Here is a 21,189-nt window from a genome sequence, read left to right as displayed (position 1 = left end):
CTCCCTTCACAAGGTAATGTAAAACTTTCTTACTACTTTCATTAAATTCTTCATTAGTAACAACATAAAAACATTTGCTACTCTGCCTGTTCCACTAAACAAAGGATAGCTTTATTTTCACTGCGAGTAACATATTCTGCTTACTCTTCACCAAGTAAGAACTTCCGTTTACTCTTCATACGCTACAAGTAAAACTTTCCACTCACTCTTCATTGAGTAAAGTCTTCCGTTTACTCTTTACTCAAGCTCAGAAGAACCTGCTACTCCTTCGGTGTTACCCTTTCCAAGTTATGTAAGACCAAAATTTCACCAGCGAATTCTTTTGCTGTCACTCTTGTTCAGAAGAACCTGCTACTCCTTCAGTGTTACACTTTTTATGTGATATAACGACTAAAGTTTCACTTGCAAACTCTTTGCTTTCAATCACTATCACTTTTATACGATATAGTCCCTAATTTAACACTGCCAGCCCTGCATAGCTTCTCAGTGCTATTCCAACAGACGAGTAACCTCAGAGCAGTGTGGCTTCTTCCACCACCTGCTATTCCTTCCCGGGAGTTCCAGGTATCACTATACCTGTGTTCCAGACAATATAAAACACGACGCGGACATATTTGTTAAAACATAAATTAATAATCAATTATATCAATTATCAAAAATCAATATTTATCACCAAACTAGTCAATAATAACCATAACTCTGCTAGCAGAAAAACGGATCCATTGGCGCACCAACAACAGATACTCCAACACCATACATTTACCTGGGCCCATCAATGTTACATACACTTTAATTCACTTGGATAACCGCTGGGGGGTGTTTGTTTATCACTGATCAATAAGTTATTTCCATTTGGTCGATGAACCAAATTAGTTGGAACTAGTTGATGGTGACGGTGCACATATTCAACCTTGCAAATAATTCATCAATAATATTACACACAGACTTAGGAAGTTTTTAAAACCTTTATCTAAAATTTTAAATGTGAGTAAACCATTTAAAATACACCACAGACACCTTCAATCATTTAGGAAGGAAGATTCAATCAATTTAAACTCCCTCACAAATTCAGCAGATTGACGTTGTTCAGAAAGAGAGGATAGAGACAGCAGTACATAAAAATAATATATGAATCATATAGTTACCACAGATGGTGTGCAGACCAACCCCCTGGCCAAAGGGCTGATAAGGGTCCCCTGGGAAAGATCAGATGACAAAGGCTTCAGGGCTGGATTCAGGACAGGACAGTTAATCTCACTAGAACCGACGACTCACCGCACCCCTCTCTGACACTCTCTCCCTCCTCAAGATTCTTCTGCGATCTTCTTTCTAATACATTTCTTTAAGTCGTTATTAAATCTTGTTCAGCATCTCAGCATCATCGATAATTCCGACAGCATATTCCCTCTTAGCATTCTCTCAGGATCACACACACCGAATTAACTAAATTACCTTAGTTATACCTTTTGGGATTCATGCACCACCTCCTAAAGTTTCAATATCGCAAAAATGTGATTTCTGATTGGACAAGCAAGGGGTGTTTTGGTCATCACACCATGATGGCATAGCACTTTCTTTGTTCCCAAACCCATCCCTTTATTAATATTCATTTTATTTTATCCCCACCCGAGTTCATTCCAAATTGTAACATTTTTAATAATAATATGATTTCTTTCTCTGCACTTCACACATCCTCGTTTCCCAGGGTTTAGAGGTCGATGGCCTTGGATGCGGTCCAATCATGGGATCATTCGTCCAGGGAAAGTAGAGGTCACACATGCGTAGACGGTGTTCACTCAAGTACTCGAGTTGTGGTAAGAAGGCCTAAAATACGAACTAATAAAAGGTCAAAAGAGAAAATATTAATTCAAGAAATAAATGATTTCACTGTATACCACCTACATCTACTCTATTCCCCTTTATTAATTAAGATTTTCCCTGCATTAGCTCATGAGTAATAAAGCGTTTTCTAAATAGCATAGCAGGTGCCATGCATGTGGGTCTTGAAGACGCCATGTTAGTGCTTACTGCTCATGTGCGAGAAGTTCCCTCCAAAGCTATTACGTAGATGCAATTGACGCATGTGCAGTAAAGTTTTCCCTGTTATAGCCACGCTTTTAGTCCGCTGTCCATATTAATGGTTAGTAAACACATAGGCAAGCTTCACTGTCTTATTTATGTAACTGCAATGTGCAAAGATTAATCACAAACACAATTAATAATTTCATTTTAGTAAATTAATAAGTTAAACGAGTGAATTAAATTCAAGCAAGTCTCACATAGGTGAGTCCTTGCTCCATCACTAAACTTATCTTGACTAGGATTATGCATCCTGCTTGGACAGGGTGCATACCTATGACAACTAGAAACCCAATTTCTAACAATACCCTAACGAAATAGAACTGAATTGGATTACATGCAGATAAAACAGTGGAAACTAGTTTAGATAAGTCAGATGAAATACATATTGAAGAGATTCTTTTGTAGTGATTATCCGTTCTGTGGTCTCTTGTTTCCAAAGATTGTAATGTTACAAAACAGGCCACAACCTTCCCTCACTTATATATCAAAATGAACCATCCCCTGAAAATTATGAGGATGTGTGATACAAAAATGCTCACCACAAAGGGCAGTGTGAAGAAGCCGGTGAGAGTTAATGAGTCGGCTGTTTGAAAAATATAGGGGCATATCAACAAGGGCTTTATCTCTGCTTTTTTGGCTTTAAAAGCCAAAAAAGCAGAGATAAAACTAGCGCCCTATCAGCAACAGGGTGCTAACACGCAAATTTGCATGTTAGCACCCTTTTACTCTACGTTTCCCCTTGCATCTCTAATGAGATGCAAAGGGGGCGTTCCAGAGTTCCTGTTATCAAGGATATCGCTAACCCTGTTAACGCTGCTTTTTTACGTCTGGTATTTTTCTGACTTAGCCATGATATCCTATATAAGGTGGATATCATGGCTAAGTATGTCTATCTCTATCAGAAAGCTATCGCCAAACCTTGTGGGATTATCGCTGTATTTCCAGCGATAATCTCACAATTGGCAGCTTGCGCTCTGAATTTTATCGCTTTGGAGATAAGCGTTGCTGATAGCACGCTATCTCAGCGATAAAATTCAGAGTTGGCCGGCGATAATTATCCTCACGCTAAGAGCGCTGAGCGATAATTATCGCTGGCCCTTGCTGATATGCCCCATAGTGTTATGAATTCTAGACACGTTTTAAAATACACATATGGATTGTGAAATATTTAATGATCAAATTTGGTTGTGATGTCACAGTTTACCATGTGGATGCATTACAAAACTACATCATGACTCCATATAGAATACTCCTGCCCCTGAGGCTTTATAACACAGAACATACTATAACCCAGGGAGTGACAGAACATACCTTGGTCAAACGGATATCTGTATATAGATGTATACATTTATCAGGCAGTGTACAGCTACGCCATGTCAAGAAAGCCTCGGTTCAGAGACACTAGCTACATGTGATTCCCAAAGGAAAATTAATTGGAATTCAAAAATTGGATATAATTTCATTAATTGTTTGTAGGCATTTTTCACACTACCTACGTCATACAGTTTATGGTTTTGGGAAAAGAAGCAGTGATCAGAGGCAAGGGCCACACAATTGTTCTCAACATGCTAACAATAATGTGAAATTATTTTCATATACAGTTATATATTAATAAATCAACAGAAGATGCATGTCAAATGGAGTAGAAGACTTCTGTATACATATGCCATCATAAGACACAAATACAATGGTTATCACTTGATGAGGATAGAATAGGCCTACGATGCAAGCTAAATTTCAGGCCTGAACGATAAAGCAGATGAGAATGCATTCTTAGAAACAACAACATGCCTACAACAATAATGCAAACACTTTCCGAAATATGGGCACATTTATAACGCAACAGCTAGTGGAATTCCAATGCTCACCAATGTTACCACATGTACCATCACTCTCAAGACATAGTGAGAGAAGGCGCAAAAGAGAAAGAATATCAATTGAAATATGGGTCAGTCAGGTAACGCAGTCAGGTCAATTGCAAGTGCTTAAAAAAGCATAAAAAAACATAGGACTAGCGGTTAAGATATTAACAAGGTGAAGAATTCGCAATAGTGAACTGCTGGTTAGCTATGAAGAATGACTAAAGCATCAAAGTCTTAAAAACACTTGAGAAATGTTACAATCAATGTAAAATGTGCAAATTAGCAAACATTCTTAATATTCTATTCTGAAACCGAGGACACAAGGTTACATTTATCAACTGTATGATAAAGAAATGGAAAGGAAGCATAGACTGAACCTCAGAAATAGAACCCACTGTAGTGGAACTGACGACATAATAGCTATAAAGAGAGAATAATGCATTAGTGTCTTAAAAAGCCGCACCTCTGCCGTCGGTGAGAAAGCAGATTTTCCTCACTAGAAAAGTGAAGGTAGTCCTATTTTATTAAAGACACAGAGGTGAATATTATGCTTTTTTCAGTTCAGTTAAATTTACGTTTATTTAGACTATTGGTCCTCAAACCTTATATATATAATTAAAATACATCTAAAATTGCATAACCTTAAATACACTAAACACATCTTAAAACACATACAATTAATACACCCTCCATTAATTAATTAATTCTTGGTGGCTTGAAACTTATTTAAAACCAATAAGAAGAAGTGCCTTCACTCTTTGCATGAACTTCCCAATAGCAACGGCAATGTCTAAGTTTCTCATTTTAGTCACCAAAATTACAGCCTGGGCCCTAGATTTTATCTCATATTTCCTAAAAATCGGTCTTAAAAGCATAATTCGAATGACAAGAAACTTCTGGCAATCTATTAGAATATGTAACAAGTCACATGAAGTGCCTAAAGTGCAAATACATCTTCCCATCTTATCAATCGTTGAACTTTTTAACCACATTACTTACATAACACAGGTTTACCCCAATTCTTACCCTTAAAACCTCTCTTCGCAAACGGCAATCGGGTAACCTGTCAACGTAGGGAAAGCATTGTTCATTTTTCCATGCCATAGTCATAAAGTGTACTGAGGTTTTATTCGCAAGGTAGTTTTGATCCTGTGCCTGCGATATTTCGTTCCCCAACATCCTACGTACCTTCTTATCACAATTAATCATATAAATGATGGGGCACAATTTAACCTTCATCGTACAACATAGTTTCGTCATGATAGCTCTAGACTCTTTTGCCCATTTTAATTTGCTGTTCTGAATTTCGTTTTTACACCATTGTGATATTTTGGTGTTTTCACCTACTCCTAGGCGTTGCCAAAAACGGAGAAGAGCCATACTGGCTAGAATGTCCCATTAAATCAGTCCTAATTCAAGTCTTACGGCCTGTACCATTGCCGACAAGGGAAGTGAGAATAGTTTTTTTAGACATTTGCCTTCCTCAATATCCCAGCCCTGTTTGCCGCTCAAGTATGGAAGTTCTGCGCCATACAGAAACTGCGGAGGTACCATGGCAGAATAAGCTTTTAACACTGGTCTATCTGACATCGCACCGTAGGTTTTGTTAAACAATTTCAAACCGCTAATTGATGCTGATGTTCTTAATTTTAACGCATCTAGATGGGTATACCATTTCAAATTTCTTTCAATCCACATTCCCAAATACCTATTTTCTGTGACTGTTTCTACTTTCTCGGTCCCCAAAATCCATACAAACCCAGCTTTCCTCCGGCCAAATCTCAGGGCTTTAGTCTTGTCCATATTAACCACAAGTTTTTTCTTGGAGCAATAATCGATAAATATCTTTAGTTTCCTTTGCAGGCCGATTTCTGTTTGATCCATGATCACCAGGTCGTCCGCATAGAGCAAACATGCAATATGCTTACCATCTTGTTTTGGGCTTTTTTAGCTGGCTGGTTTCATTATAGAAGCTACAAATCACCAGAAGTCGGTGAGGTCACGGAGGTCGAAGCGGGCGTCACTGACGCACAAAGGGGCATGTGTACAAAGAAGTGGCGGAGTGAGCCGTTAGCCATCACGCCTTAACGCCTCACTCCACCACTGCAGAAACGCAAGGCTGCACCATATTTACAAGAATATGGTGCAGACTTGCGATTCCCAATGCGATGACGCTACACTTAGCTGTCTAGCAACAACGCAGGCACACTTGCACATAGTGCAAGGATGTCTGCGAGCAGGGGAAGATTGTTTTAGTGTGGGAGGGTATCCCTTCCTGCACATAAACTATCTTTAAATGCCATTTTGTCACTTCTATGTGTGCTGCTTTATGCAGCACACAAGGAAGTTACAAAATGTCATTTTTGTTTTTTTAAAAGTTTGTTTATGTGCAGGAAGGGACATCTTCCTACACATAAACAATCAAAGGCATTTTGCTTTTTCCATGTGTGCTTCACAAGGCAGCACACATGGAAAAAGCAAAAATAAGGAGAAATTATGCATTTCTCCTCGCTTCGCCAAGTTAAGACCAGGTTTTCCCTGGTCTTAATTTTGGCGCTGCCTCCTATTAACACCACCCTTGTAAATAGGGGGCAGCGTCGAAATCAATGGGTGTTACGATGGAACACCCACTGTCCATCCCTTTTACGCTAAGCAAAGCATGAAAGGGGGCCTTATTTACAAGCCAGCATTAAGCCACGTTAAGTTGCTTAACCCTACCTTTTAAATAAGGTGAAGCCCCTATCGCCACAGGAACGTTGGAAAAAGTGATGTTCCCGTGGCGATAGAGGCTTGTACATATGCCCCCAGGTGTTTCTTCCAGCAAATGTAATTCTTGCTTATGTGTTTTCGGCGTCACTGCAAGAGCATTGTGCACAATTTTGGGAGAGTACACTTCGGCCACTGTTGTGCTTTCCAGAATGTGTGGACTTTTAAATAGTTGCCCACCAATAATTTCCATTGCATTGTCTGCACCAGGTTTGTTCTTCCCAACCACACTTAGAGTAACTATCTGACCATTTTTGCTTTCTGAACCAACTTTTTTCTTGTTTTTCTTGGGTGCAGCTCAAACAACTCCAGACTTTGGTGCAGATGTGCTTTTGCTGGCTGTCTCTTAGACCTTGGCCTTAGCCCCTTGAGTGCCCGCCCCTTTCCCCGCCCTGTGCCGGCCGTTGCATTAGCGGGCGGGGTTTATGACTTGCTGGTCTTGTCATGGGCACAGCGCTACCGCGGCCCATGACGAGACCAGCTCGTCATGGGCACTCAAGAGGTTAAAGGGACTGCTGGGCCTTGCTCCTCCTCTAGACTTAGCCTACTCCTGGCTTTTTGTTGTTGTAAGGCATATACATACTGTCATCCTCTTCCGATTCATTCATATTGCTACTGCTGCTGTGGCATTCCACACCTACACTTCTCTCAGGAACCCAGCCTTGTCGAATTGGGGTGATATGGATACTCTTCCTTGGAATAAAGTCATAAGCATCATTAGAGCCGACAGAAATGTCCAATTCTTCCTTGCCAGCTGCAGTCTGCTTTCCAGTTCCTCGCTCTCTGCTCTTTGACCTAGCTCTTGGTTTTGAATTTTTTCTGGGCCTTTTCAGAATGCAATAACTGGACCATCCATTTTCCCTTTCTTGCCCTGCTCCTTCCCAGTACGCTCCCTCCTAGCATCTGACTTTGGTCTCGTTTGAGGTGTTGAGCTCTGTACCTCTGCCAAAGTATCCAAGAGAGCCAGTGAGAGTTGCAGATCAGTCTGGTCTTCAAGAAAGCAGTTATGTCGCAACACTTTCCATCACAAAACTGTTAAGACATAGCTCATCCAAAGGCACGCCCTGTCCAGTCTGCTCATTCTCACCATGGATTTGTGAAAAGTCACCCAATGTGGAATGGTTGGGGGAGACAATATCCCAACAAAAAAACTGTCTCCTCTGCTACTGCTCAAGGTAGAACGTCTTTGTCTGATGCTCACATTTCTCAATGACTCATCACCAGCGGCATCGTTCTGTGGTTCATCTTCTGAGACATTCAGTAGATTGCTCTCATAAACTTATCTGTGGCCTCTGGAAATCATTTTGCTTGGATTGCCATTTTCTGAATTCTGTCAGGAATGTGCTTCTGAAGGACTGACGTGCTCTGCAACTAGCATCTGCGTCACATCAGCAGCATTTTTAGCCTCTGGGAGATGAAAAGTTTTGAGAAACACTGTTTTTCTAGCTAGTAGTTCCGAGCATTTCCTTTCTCCACTAAAGTGAATAGGTCTTGTATTAAGATCAGTGGAGCACAAATCCTGTGCTGGACCAAGCATGTTTGCAGTCTCTCGAAGGTTTTGTGTGACCTTACCAATAATTTTTCATACGTTTTCCAGTTTGGACTCTGCAGATTAAGAAGCCTGTTGCAAGTTAAGCATTTGCCGCAACACAATTGTTTGAAACACCAGGGCATGATATCCAATACTTCAGCGCCCCCTAAGGCAAGTCGTTGTAATGACTTGCGATGTAAATGCATTGCTTACAATGCAGTCGTTGTAATGGTACAGCGATGTAATGACTGCATTGTAAACGCTGTTTCCCATCTGAAGACACAAAAGAGAGTAAAATCATTTTACTTATGCATGGTATTCCAGGCGTGTACATACTAGAACACTCTAAGTATCCATACATAACTCTCAGACATAATGCCGCATGTATATTCCACCTCTATGGCTAAGCAGACCCCATTGGTTTTGCAACTTTAACAAATCTCCATTGTAGAACAAATTGTCCAACCTGGGTAACTTCCCCTCTGAGTACGTTCAGGTCAATAGTACTTAGTAAAACTTTCGGAGCACCCACACATCCAGCGCAATGAAAAAGCCCAACTCACTGAGTTTATTTATGATCATGATAAAAATGGAGGAGGCCTCCTGTAGTCAAACTCTGGGGGAGAATAAAAACATGGAGAAAAATGGTTAAGCAGTAGCACAAGACACGTATATGTTGGTAAGAGATTCCTCGACCTTATGGGGTTTATGTGGCGCCCAGGTCCTCTGTTTACCAACACAGTCTCATGATTGTTTCCCGAAACAGCCAGAGCTGCAAATTGTTAAAATCACCTTTTTTGTCATGCCCCCACTGTAGTATACACAGCAGTGTATCTATTTGCCTACATGTTGTAAGTAGCACCAATTAGTGTGAAATGTGCTCGTGCCGCCCGCATGTGATTGTGCGCCTGAGCCCTGAGAGGGCAGTCTAGCTTTGGCGCAGGTCGGTCCCAAGTCGTTATGCCATCCCGCCGAGTGCCCACCCCAACAACTCCTTACTTCATCAAGGGTGGTGCTCTGCCGGACCCTTTGCCAGTTACCGCGGTGCAGGTTTTCTGGACGCCCATCTGTGGCGTCTTACTTAGCGATCACACTGCCAGTCACGTGACGTACGCAGCTCGGCGTGGCAATGTCACGGGATCACGCCCCTTCCCTACATCCTCGCATTGCTAGGTAACCTGGGACTCTGCACTTTTTTCTCCCCATTTGAAATCCTCTGACCTGGTATTTATTTGAACGCTTAAAAAAAGGGAATTTTGGGGACAATCTATTGCCATGTTTTACTGCCATTATTTGAAGGTGATATATCCAAAATGTACTAAATGGCGACATGTAGAACATGGGTGCTCAGTGATGTTTTTTTTTAAACCGTATTTGCCAATATACTGCTTTTTTCATGTATATGAGGTACCTCTTAGTGTATAGGAGCTATGGGGTGGAGGCAGCCCGGTATAAAACTCAGTTTCTATTGGGAGAGAGCCTCACTTTTAATATTATACCCAGAGATCCAATGTTTTTTAGTACACCAGAACTGTGATTGTGTAGTACACTACTCCAATGTCAAGTTGTATAAGGAGTAGTAATAGGGGTGTCATATAGTTCTATCTATTGAAGGTGTTTCATGGGATGTCATCATTTAACCCGTTAACGTGACTCTTGAGTCTGTACACCCATTTCTGTTCTCTAATCAAGAGTGGTCTCTTTTTATCACCCGAGTTTGAATAAAATCTTGGTTTGTCATAAATGGTCCAGGCTATGTAATTTTCTTTATGGTTCATTTAAAGTAATGTTTTGTTTGTTTGGTGTTTGTTTTATGATACCTGATGGTGCTTCTATGCTCCATAATGCGTGTTTTTACCTTCAGCGTGGTCACCCCTATGTATTGTTCTTTGTAGGGGATGTGATGAGGTAAATGACGTGGTCTGAATTACAGTTTGTATGCATCCTCTGTTTTCAAGGAGAGTGTGATCTCACATCTATGCTTTTTGTGTTCCTATTTAGGTATCAAATATCACATGAGCCGCATCTTTCATGTCCTGTGACCGGTGGTAGTGCACCTGGATGTTGTGAATTTGGCAGTTTTATGACCTTGGGTCTAGTGTGGACTAGGATATCCTGTAGATTTGTGCTTCTTTTGAATGAGAAAAGAGGTTTCTCAATATCCAGTCCATTTGAGTTCAATATGTGCAAGGTTTTTTGTACAAGGCGTTTTATGTGGTGTGCAGCTGTATTAAAGGTGGTTACACATACTGGCTTGTTCATGGTAATTTTCTCCACCTTTTCTCACAGGTTGTCCCTATTGGCGTTAACAGCTCTCTTCTTGGCTTTCTTTACTACCCTTTTGAGGTATACTCTATTCTGTAGTTTCTCTGGCAAGAGGTCAGCTTCTTGGTTGAAGGTGGTTATGTCTGTGCAGTTCCGCTTAAATGGAATAATTGCCCCACTGGTAGGTTTTCCCTGAGAGCTTTAGGGTGGAAGCTCTCAAAAGATAGGAGGGAATTTTTATCTGTTGGTTTATGGTAGACCCTGGTTGAGAGTTTTCCATCTTTTGGTTCTATTACCAGATCCAGGAATGGCAGTTCTGTTCGTGTAGCCATAGATGTGAAATGTAGTAGGCAGTTCCTGCTGTTAAGTCACTCTAAAAACCTCTGGACCTATTCCTCGTCACCTCTCCAAATCACTAAAATGTCATCGATAAATCTCCCACACAGTTTGATGTTGTTGAACCATGGGTTCCCTTCGTTGTAGATGTTGGTGTTCTTGAATGCGCCTACGTACAGACCCGCCAGGCTAGGGGCGAAAGTACTACCCATGGATGTGCCATGGGTCTGTAGGTACAAGATGCCTTCGAATTCAAAGAAATTTCTGGTAAGGGTGATCTCTGCTAAACTGAGTTTGAAGGCTCTTGGGGTTTCATATGGCCATTCTTCTTTAAACAAGAGGTCTTCCAGTACCCTCAGAGTCTCACATTGAGGGATATTTGTATAAAGAGCCTCAATGTCCTGTCCCAGAAGACCTCATTGTTGGGGTCAAAGTTGACATCTTTGATGAGGTTAAGAACGCCACGTGTGTCCTGTAGGTAAGCCTGTAACTTTTGAACAAGGGGTTTAAGGTAGAAATCACAAAATTGTGATAACGTTTCCAGAATGGAATCGATCCCTAATACAATAGGCCTGCCTTGGGGAGGACGTGCCGGTTTATGAATTTTTGGGAGTATAAAAAAGTTTGGTGTGATAGGTAGGTCTTTTGTTAGAAAGTCAGCTTTCTGCTTTGATATCCAGCTGTTAACTATGCCCTCTTCCACATGAGATGCTATGTCCATAGTAATTTCCGCGGTGGAGTCTCTGTTGAAGAGTGTATAATTCCTTTTGTCAGATAGGTGGCATAGACATTCATTTGTGTATGTTTCCTTGTCAAAAAGAACAATGATGCCCCATTTGTCCACTGGTTTTATGACCATAGAATTGTTTTCTTTCAGTTGTTGTAGTGCTTTTTTCCAGTGTTATTGAGGTTCATGAAAGGTCGTGATTCCGGCGTCTGCATGGTTTAAAAATTGTGGATGACCACTTTTTCAAAGGTTGCCACTTCAAGTGGTAGTGCTGCAATTTGAGGTGTAAAGGACGACTTTGGGCGTAGAGATGTGTCACCTGATTGGTCATTTCTCTCTTATTTGCCTTCAAAGAAGACCCTTAGTCTGATGTTCCTAAAGAAGGCGTACAGTTCCTGATGGATTTGGTAGTGATTCAGCGTATTTGTGAGGACAAAACCCAGCCCTCTAATCAAGAGTTTTTCTTGTGAGGGTGTCAATGGGATTTTGGAAAGGTTCACTACTAGAGAATCTCTCTGCTTGTCCCTGATGTTAGATGCTGTGCCATGCTCCTCATTATGCACTGGTCCAGGTTCTCCCAAGTGCCCCTCTGTTGTCCTCTTTGTCTTCCTCTGCCCTTTCCCTTGCCTCTGTCTAAAAAAGGAGGGTGTGGCTGTTGAAATTGTGGTTGTGGGAACTGGGGGTTCTGATATCCCTGTTGTTAAGGATTCCTCATGCCTGGCCAGCCGAAGCTCTGGTTCAGGTATCCCAGAAAGAGAGCTGGAAAAAAGGGACGGGAGCCTCTTTGTGTTCCTCGGCCTCTCCCTCTCCTTCGCTGTTGGAATTCTTAATCGCTCCCGTCACTACTACTGTTCTGAGTGTCCAGGTCTCTATAGGGGTAGAACTTCTCTTTGGAGAAACATTTAAGGTCTTTTTGCAGTTTGTTTATGTTGGATTGCATCAGTTACTCCTTATATTCCCCTAGCTCATTGTTTACTTCCTCTAGTTTCAGATTGTATGTGGCTATGAAAAAATAGTTTTTTATCCCCTGTTCATTTGCCTGTATTTGAATCACAAGGATGTCTGCCAGTCTTTTTGCTTTGCTAATGATGACGACTAACCAATCCCGAGTACACTTCCAGGCTATTAAGGCCCAGTCGCGTCGGAAGGCCGCGTCCTCAAAGAAAATCAGAAGTTCATTTGTCACCAACAGTTCTCGTGGGGCTGCATTTCTCCTGAGATATTCTGTGAGAATTGCCCCATGCAATATGGTTTTCACATGCATCTTTTTGAGTTCTAGTAGTGTGTCGCAGCCCTCATCCTGGGTGAGGACTTGATAAATCGTAGTATCCCCTAGTAATGAATTGCCTGCCATTATCTCCGCTACTGCTGCTTCTCCAAATGACAGACCTTGCTCTTCAGCCATGGGTCTCTCTGGGTGAACCTCATGTGGGATGGATGCAGATTGTAGTGAAAAAAAAGTCTGATCATGACCTCTGGTATACTATGCTCAAAGGCACAACAAAAGTACCCCTGCGGCTAAGCTGCCACTATAATAACTTATCACACAAACAGAAGTGGGGAACTGAACATGCCAAGAACCTCATCTCCACAGACTGATATCTGATCAAAACTAGATCTGGGCATATGTCAAAGATGGTACTCCATTCCAAGCAACAAAATGCTATTACCACCTTTTGTTTCATTTACTTTTGAGAAGAGTTATCTTGGACTCTTGAAGTTGTAAAATGTCCTGTTTCTACAGAGAAACTTGATGAAACATGGAGGAGAAGACTGAATCAAAAGAGCAGGACATAAATTGATGTGACCTGGTGTGCCAATAAAATTAAAGGAGCCTCTGGTGTTTCGGACTAATTGAAACACAGAAGAAAGAATCCTTGTGGTCTAGTTTCAGTTCCAGATCTCTTGGATATTTTTAATGGGCACAAAACCACTAAGAATTGAATGAATGTTCTTCTATGACTCCTTATATTTTATATGAGCTCTAAATCTTCTACAAATAAATGAATTGGCCTTGGAAAAAACCCTTGAAGAAAAGGAATAATAATTGCTTGAAATACCCTGTACAATTTGGAGTACCCATGGTGTTCTGTGAATTTGCTTGCATTATTACACTAATCACCCATTTGGCAACCAATTAACACAGGAGAAGAAAGCTGTATTCTGACATTGATGAAAAACCTTTCTCTTGTCTTCTGTCATGGGGAAATATCAGCCCGTTCTCCTTTAGAGAAAGAAGCAGTGTCATTATAATTGCTGAAACAGGCCACCACCTGGCCACTGTCGTAACTGGTTACTGAAGTGGTAATGGCTGCCACAACTGTTTTCTAGACCTCGATTAATCAAAAATGTATTTCTGAAACACTCTCTTCAGAGTGTACTGACTTTGGATAGGAAAAACAGTCACCTATATTCCCATTTTCTTTGTAAAATAGACCCTGAGGAAATAAAATCGGAATCTGCTGGAGCAGTATCCGAGCTTATAATCTCACACGTATAAGAAATCAACCTTAAGCAAGAAAACTATGTGCCTTGCTAGTGACATTGTACATTAACATTGCCTTATTAGTGCCATCTCAGTCCAAGAATGGAGGCAGTAATGTTCCGTCAACTAGGTTCCATACAGCCTACAAAATAATAGCTCAATGTTTGGAGCCCTAGATTATGTATCTCTACCTACCCACATTACACAACTACAATACATACCTAAAAAGTAGTTATAGAGGGCAGGTACTGAAGAAAGTACATGGAACCTTTTTAGGGCATTATAAAGGGCTGAAACATATTGACCTTTCTAACAAGGTGTCACAAACTTGCGGGAGAGATTTATGGAAACAAATGTTCCCTTCTTCTTTTTCAGCCCCACTCAACGAATGCAACTGGAAGCTCAATGAATGCAACCGGAAGTCAGGCAGCCGGGAAGGCACAGGAAAATCCGCAGGTCGAAAACACATAAAAAGGAGAAGACAAGGCAATTGAAAGGTATAGAAGCAAACTGCGGGAGACCGAGGAGTGTAGCGAGGAGAGAGAGCACAGCTCACGTTGGGGAAGAGCAGCTAGAGAACAGGAAGTAGCCAGGCGGCATCCTGAACGAGGATCGCGTGGAGCCAGAGCAAGAGCAGCCACAGGAACCGACATCGGAGAGAAACCTGAGGACGCCTGGAAAGGAAAGGAGGAATCCTGTTCACCGTTCAGCTCCTGCTCCTAGCCACGTCACGGGAAGAACGTGGCTTCACCAGGTACGTGAGAGGCTCCTAAGCAGAGCCTATACATGTGAAGCAGAGAGGAAAAAAGCCAGTTGGGAAGAACTGGGGTAGGGAGAAATGAAGGGGGGGTGCATTGCAGCAACTCTGATTAGAGTAAAAAAGCAAAGACACTTATTGTGTAGAGTTCTTTCTTAGAATCACCATAACTCACAAACTAATTGCCACCTTTGAATCACCATAACTCACAGACTATTTGCCCCCACCCTGTTAACCGCACTAAGCCTAAAAAAAAAAGAGAGAGAGAGAGAGTTAGAGAGAGAGAAAGAGAGAGAGAGAGAGAGAGAGAGAGAGAGAGAGAGAACTAGATTAACCTACTCATCAGTAGAGTTAAAACAGAAATAAACTGTGACTTACCTGGTTTTTTCTTACTATCGAGGGTACCGGCGGACAGTAGTTTGAAGAAGATATTCCTTGTTTTCATTTTATATACTTTTGAACACTGTACAATAAGAGAACATGTGTAGTATTGTTGGGGACTACAAAATAAAAGTATAGCAAGTTAAACTCAAAACCAGACTCATTCCATGTTAACAGCTCTAGACCAGTTCACAAGTGGTGGAGAATGCAGGCAGTTACCTTCCATTGATATATAATGGATGCTTTAATTTAACACCTAGTGCAAGGACAACGCAAACTAGAATGGGCTCTGGAACGCCAGATGTCTTCAGCTAAGGCTGATCGAGAAATATTTTGTGATACGTTGAACACCTAAATAGAGCACATAAATGAGTTGGCACAGGAACAACTGCAAGTAACTTCTAAATTATTCAGTCATAGAGGACCAGTAGTTAGAGCCCCTATAATAACTTTACAAAAACTCCTGCCAGAAGATGACCTAGATGCCTTTTTGACCAATTTTGAAGAAACTGCTAGGGCAAGGGCTTGGCCCATAGAGCCCCTTTATCTAGCTCCTTTATTGAAAGGTGATGCACAAGCCACATATCAAACCACTAATCCACAAGGGGAGGCTACATATGAAGAAGTGAAGAGAATACGATTGGACCGAGTTGGTTTAGACAAGGAAGCCTACTCTTGAGATTCAGGCCAAAAAGGGGAAGACCGGGTGATATCCCAAAGGTACTCTATTTTAAACTGAACGCAGCTGCTGAGAAGCGGTTAAAACCGCATGACCATACTAAGTAGGAAATATTGGACAAAATATGTTTAAAGCAGTTTATAGAGGCTTTACCCCCTCAAACACAAAGATGGCTATGACAACATTCTGGGCTCTACAGCAAACAAGCCGTCGAGATGGCTACCATTTTCCCACATGTTCAACTACGTCCTTTTTCCCTAGAGTCTGACAGGAACGCAAAGAACCCATCTAAGCCATTGTCTTCTCAAAGCGACAGAAAACATCAGAAGATCACTAGTGAAACAAAGAGAATGTATCTGTCAGGATCCACCGGACTACCCACTGCCGTCCGCTTACCAGCAGTGTTGGGGTTACTGACCAGGGAGGCCCCCAGGGCGTTAGGTGCATTCCCCTAACTTACACCCTACCTAGGAAGACTGCCTGTCAGGTGGGGGATCCAAGCAGGTTCTCTTACAGCACACACACCTCAACCTATGCTCTTCCCCTCTCCCCCAGTGTTCCCTAGGGAAGAAAAACTTACCTGACATGTATAAGTGCCCTTTTATGTTGTTGTGTTTTCCCTTATCTTACTTCCTCAGCCTGCACCGGAGCTCGGTGCAGCAGCAGCAAAAAAACGAGGAAGACCAGCCCTGTGGTGGCTGGGGCCGCGTCTCTTCACTTGGCCGGGTAGGCTCTTAGCGGCTGGCTACGAGTGGCCCTCTGCAGCTGGGGCGCCCACTACGTGACTCATCGACCTCGTGGGTGCCATCTTGGATTGGATGAGCTATTTAAACCCCTCCCGGACATGCCTCCAATGCTTTGCATTGAGTTTCCCTGCTTGCAGTCCTGCGGCTTGACAGCTCTTCTCAGCAGGTGCCAGTCGGAAGATTCCTGAGCTGTCCTCGCTCCTGCTCATCACAGATAAGTCTCCATCCTTTATTGGCTTTGCTTACCCCTTGTTCACGGTGGATTTCTATTTACTGGGCTCACAGCTGATTTCTAATTACCGGGGAGATCTTTGTTCGCGGCGCACTAAACACTTCTGATTTATTCACCTGATTCTAAAGGTATCATTGATTTTGACCTAATGCAGAAGTTTATGCATGACTAGTCATTGTTTATTTGTGTTTCTATTGCTTCTTTTACCAATTGCTGCAGGAGCTGCTCTCCATACTCCTTCCTAGTTTTAGGATAGATGTCTCAGATTGTTCTGTGACCCAGAGTTTGCTTCTCCACCAGCACGAACGTGCACCAGTTGTTTCTTTCATTATTTTAGCTTTTTATTTTAACTAGTTGTTTTAGTATATTGTTTGTTCCCAAACCCCCTTCCCTTGAGATCATCAGATGAGCACTGGTGTCTCTGGTATAGTGTTCGTCGGATGGTTTCCGTGGATTGTTGTGGTCCAGCTGCCTCTGCGTGCCCACCAGAGAGAAGAACGCGTTCCAACGTTTATCGTCCCATATTTGTTCTTGACAGTATCAGACGAAACCAGAGCTTCAGGTTCATTCCGGACCCCAGTGTTTTGAGTGTGGTGAATGGAGCCATATAGCCCATTTTTTGTAAGAACAAATGTCCACAGAACAACCAATGAAAGTCAATTAGGCACTGAGCTCTATTTATTTCACTCAAGAAATGGGCTCTAATTTTTTTGTTTGTGTTCAAATTAATGAAAAACGGACGACTACTTTGCTGGACTCTGGTTGTAAGCAATCGGTCGTACAAGCTGAATAAGTCCTCATAAATTTGTACAGATCAGGTGGCACATGGGGACATTAAAACCTATCCTATAGCAAAGTTGATGGTTTCTACAAGTGAAATTAAGGAAGAGGTGTAAGTGGGTGTCCTTCCTAATTTACCTGAATATGTTGTATATAACTGATAATCCACATTTTTTAGACTTATTCTATGAATCTGCGCCTAACCGGTCGAAGGGACCCAAGGATCAAGTCAAGGTCTTAACACCAAAAAGCGCCTTATTAACTCCAGAACCTTGGATTATAGAACAAAATTTACACATCACACAGATGAATGATGCTCTTCTCCACCCTATTTGGGAAAAGGCCCGACAGAATAATACCCATACTTTTCCCCATTTCCCCAAAAAATGGACTCCTATACCAGATACCACGGCCCACTGACCCACCTCAGTTGTTAGTACCTAAAGACTTTCAGGATCAAATCATGTTTTACGCACATTCCCATAAACTAGCAGGACCGTAGAAAACAACCAAGGGCATTCTTCGCAATTTGTACTGGCCTGGTATTTTAGCACATATAAAAAAATGTTGTCAAGAGTGTGAGGTTTGCAAAAAAAAGAATCCACACCTTCCCCCTAAGGCACCTCTCCAACCTTTACGTATAGTAGGCACCCCATTTGAGAAAATTGGGATGGATTTGATAGGCCCCTTCCCAAAGTCTACGAAGGGGTATCAATATGCTCTTGTTTTAGTAGACTATGCTACCCGCTTTCCAGAAGCATTTTTGCATCACAGTACTGATACCAAGACTATTGCTCAGCATCTGGGTGCTCCCTTGTATCGCGACTTATGGCCCAGATATGCAACCAGCTAAGCATTAAACATATCAAAACTTTGGTGTATCACCCCCAAACAGATGGGTTGGTCAAGAGATACAGCGGATCCCTCAAACTCATCTTAAAGAAAATGCTTGTAGGAGAAGGAAAGAACTGGGCCCAACTACTCCCCTTATCTCTCTTTGAATTAAGAAGTCAGGTGCAGAGCAGCTTAGGATGTTCATCCTTCGAATTACTTTATGGGGGAAACCCCGAACACTCTTGGAGATAACCCGGGAGGCGTGGGAGAAAGATATGAAACCTGAAGCAGATAACCTTCTAATATATACCTAACAGTTAAAAGCCCGTATAGGTAAACTCCAAGAACTGAGACTCAGAAATCTAGGGAAAAGCCAAAGAAATCAAAAGCCCGCTTATGATAGGGAGAAGAAGTTAAGGATATACCAACCAGGTGACTGATTTCTCGTCTTGCTACCTGATTCCACTCATAGAATGAAATCCAAATTGAAAGGCCCCTTAAGATCATATAAAAAATCAGAATCTTTCATATAAATTAAAAATTGGAACATATAGAGAACAGACTTTTCATATAAATCTATTAAAGAAATGGTTGGAACCACCACCAAAAGGCATACATATGGTACATCCTGAATGTAATGCCAACTCCATCCTAGATAAGTTACACATAAACAACAAATTGTCCAGAGAGCAAAGGGAAAGGTTGGAAGAGACATTGCAGCCCTTGTCTCAGATATACCAGGAAAAAACAGTCTAACCAAAAACCCTATTCCTACTCCAGAGAAGTTGTAAGATTGAAACCTTATTGGATTCCCGCAGTAAGGTGCCAAGCCGTTTACAATGAGATGGAACAGATGCTAAATTTGAAGGTCATAGAACCTTTACAAAGTAGGTGGTCCCGTCTCATAGTATTAGTTCTGAAACCTGATGGGAGTTTACGATTTTGTATAGACTTCCAAGCAGTTAACAGTATCTCTGAACTAGCCTTTACTATCTTCCCAGGGTTGATTAACTAATATATAGCCACTATAGATTAAACATAAGGTTATTGGCAAGTCCCATTAAGGGCAGAATATAAGGAAAAAACAGCTTTATCCACTCCTCTTGGCCTCTTCCAATTCCCTGTACTTTCCTTAGGGCTTCATGGAGCCCCTGCCACTTTCCAATGATTAGTGAATCTAATCCTTTAAAGCCACAGTGAGTACTCCTCTGCTTATCTTGACAATATTCAGCTGTACTTGGGAAGATCTTTTAGATCACCTAACAACGGTCTTGAGTGAATTGGCAAAGGCTAAGTAAAATACCTAAGATATCTCTTAGGAAAGGACAGCTAGAACCCCAAACTGAGAAGATCAAAGCCATCACTGAGGTTCCTTTCTCAATCAATAAAAAGGCAGTGTGCCTTTTTAGGGCTGATCAGATATTATCGAAGATTTATTCCCAGGTACTCCACTCTAGCTACACCTTTAACTAGACTGTTAAAAAAGAGAACTCCTAATACAAGCTTTCAATACCCGTCAGATGATGTAATGGAAGCTTTGCAAACCCTAAAGAATGCCATCACCTCAGCCCCAATCCTGATTTCCCCAGAATTTGAAAAAACCTTTATTTTCAAACAGATGCCTACAATGTGGGCATAGGAGCAGTTCACTCTCAAAAAGATAGCAAATGAAGAGAAAACCCCATTCTTTATAATAGTAGACAACTATATCCCAGAGAAACAGCTTATTCCACTGTAGAGAAAGAGTGTTTAGCCATTAAGTGGGCAGTTGAGAAGCTTCATTATTATCTTGAGGGCAACCCATTTTTACTTTATTCTGATCATGCTCCCTTGACCTGGTTAAGCTGGAATAAAGGAAACAATCCCAGAGTCCTTAGATGCTTCCTTGCACTTCAATCTTTTCAGACTAAAGTTTGGTATAAACCAGGGAAAGATATAGCAGGGCCCGACTTCCTGTCACGGTTTCCCCATTTTCCCGATTAGGAAAATCTGGGGATGGGGATATATCACGAACCTGCAGGAGAGACTTGTGGAGCTGAATGCTCCCTTCTTCTTGTTTAGCCCCACTCAACAAACGCAACTGGAAGTCAGGCAGCTGGGAAGGGAAAGGAACTGCCGCAAATTGCGAACGTGTCAAAAGGAGGAGACGAGGCGTCCTCGGGGGAAGATGAGACAAAGAAGCAAACTGCGGGAGACCAAGGAGTGTAGCGGCGGGGAGGAGCAGCCAGAGAAGCGGAAGTATCCGGTTGGCATCCTGGACAAAGATTGCATGGAGCCAGAGGAACCGGCGTTGGAGAGAAACCTGAGGATGCCTGGAGAGGAGAGGAGGAATCCTGTTGCCCGTCTGCTCCTGCTTCTAGCCACATCCTGGGAAGGACTTGGCTTAACCAGGTGCGTGAGAAGCTCTTAGGCAGAGTCTAGGGGGAAGGGGAGAGGAAAAGACCGTCTTGGGAAGAACTGGGGTGGGGAGAAGTAAAGGGGGGTGCGTTGCAGAAACTCTGATAAGAGCAAAAAAGCCAAGACACTTATTGTGAAGACTTCTTTCTTTGACTCATCATAACTCACAAACTATTTGCCACCTTTGAATTACCATAACTCATGGACTATTTGCCAACACCCTGTTAACCTCACTAAGCCTAAAAAAATAGGAAAAGAGAACACTAGATTATGCCACTCACCACTAGAGTTAAACAAGAAATAAACAGTGACTTACCTGTTTTTTTCTC

At 42.0% G+C, this 21,189-nt stretch overlaps 1 pseudogene; it reads right to left on the bottom strand.

The window, feature by feature from the left end:
* Positions 1-21,189, bottom strand: part of LOC146802514 (uncharacterized) — a 106,928-nt pseudogene that overhangs the window by 40,110 nt on the left and 45,629 nt on the right.

This window comes from Triturus cristatus, chromosome 8, assembly GCF_964204655.1.
Source record: "Triturus cristatus chromosome 8, aTriCri1.1, whole genome shotgun sequence".
In the NCBI taxonomy this organism is placed as follows: Eukaryota; Metazoa; Chordata; class Amphibia; order Caudata; family Salamandridae; genus Triturus; species Triturus cristatus.
This window is presented reverse-complemented; position numbering and strand designations above follow the sequence as displayed.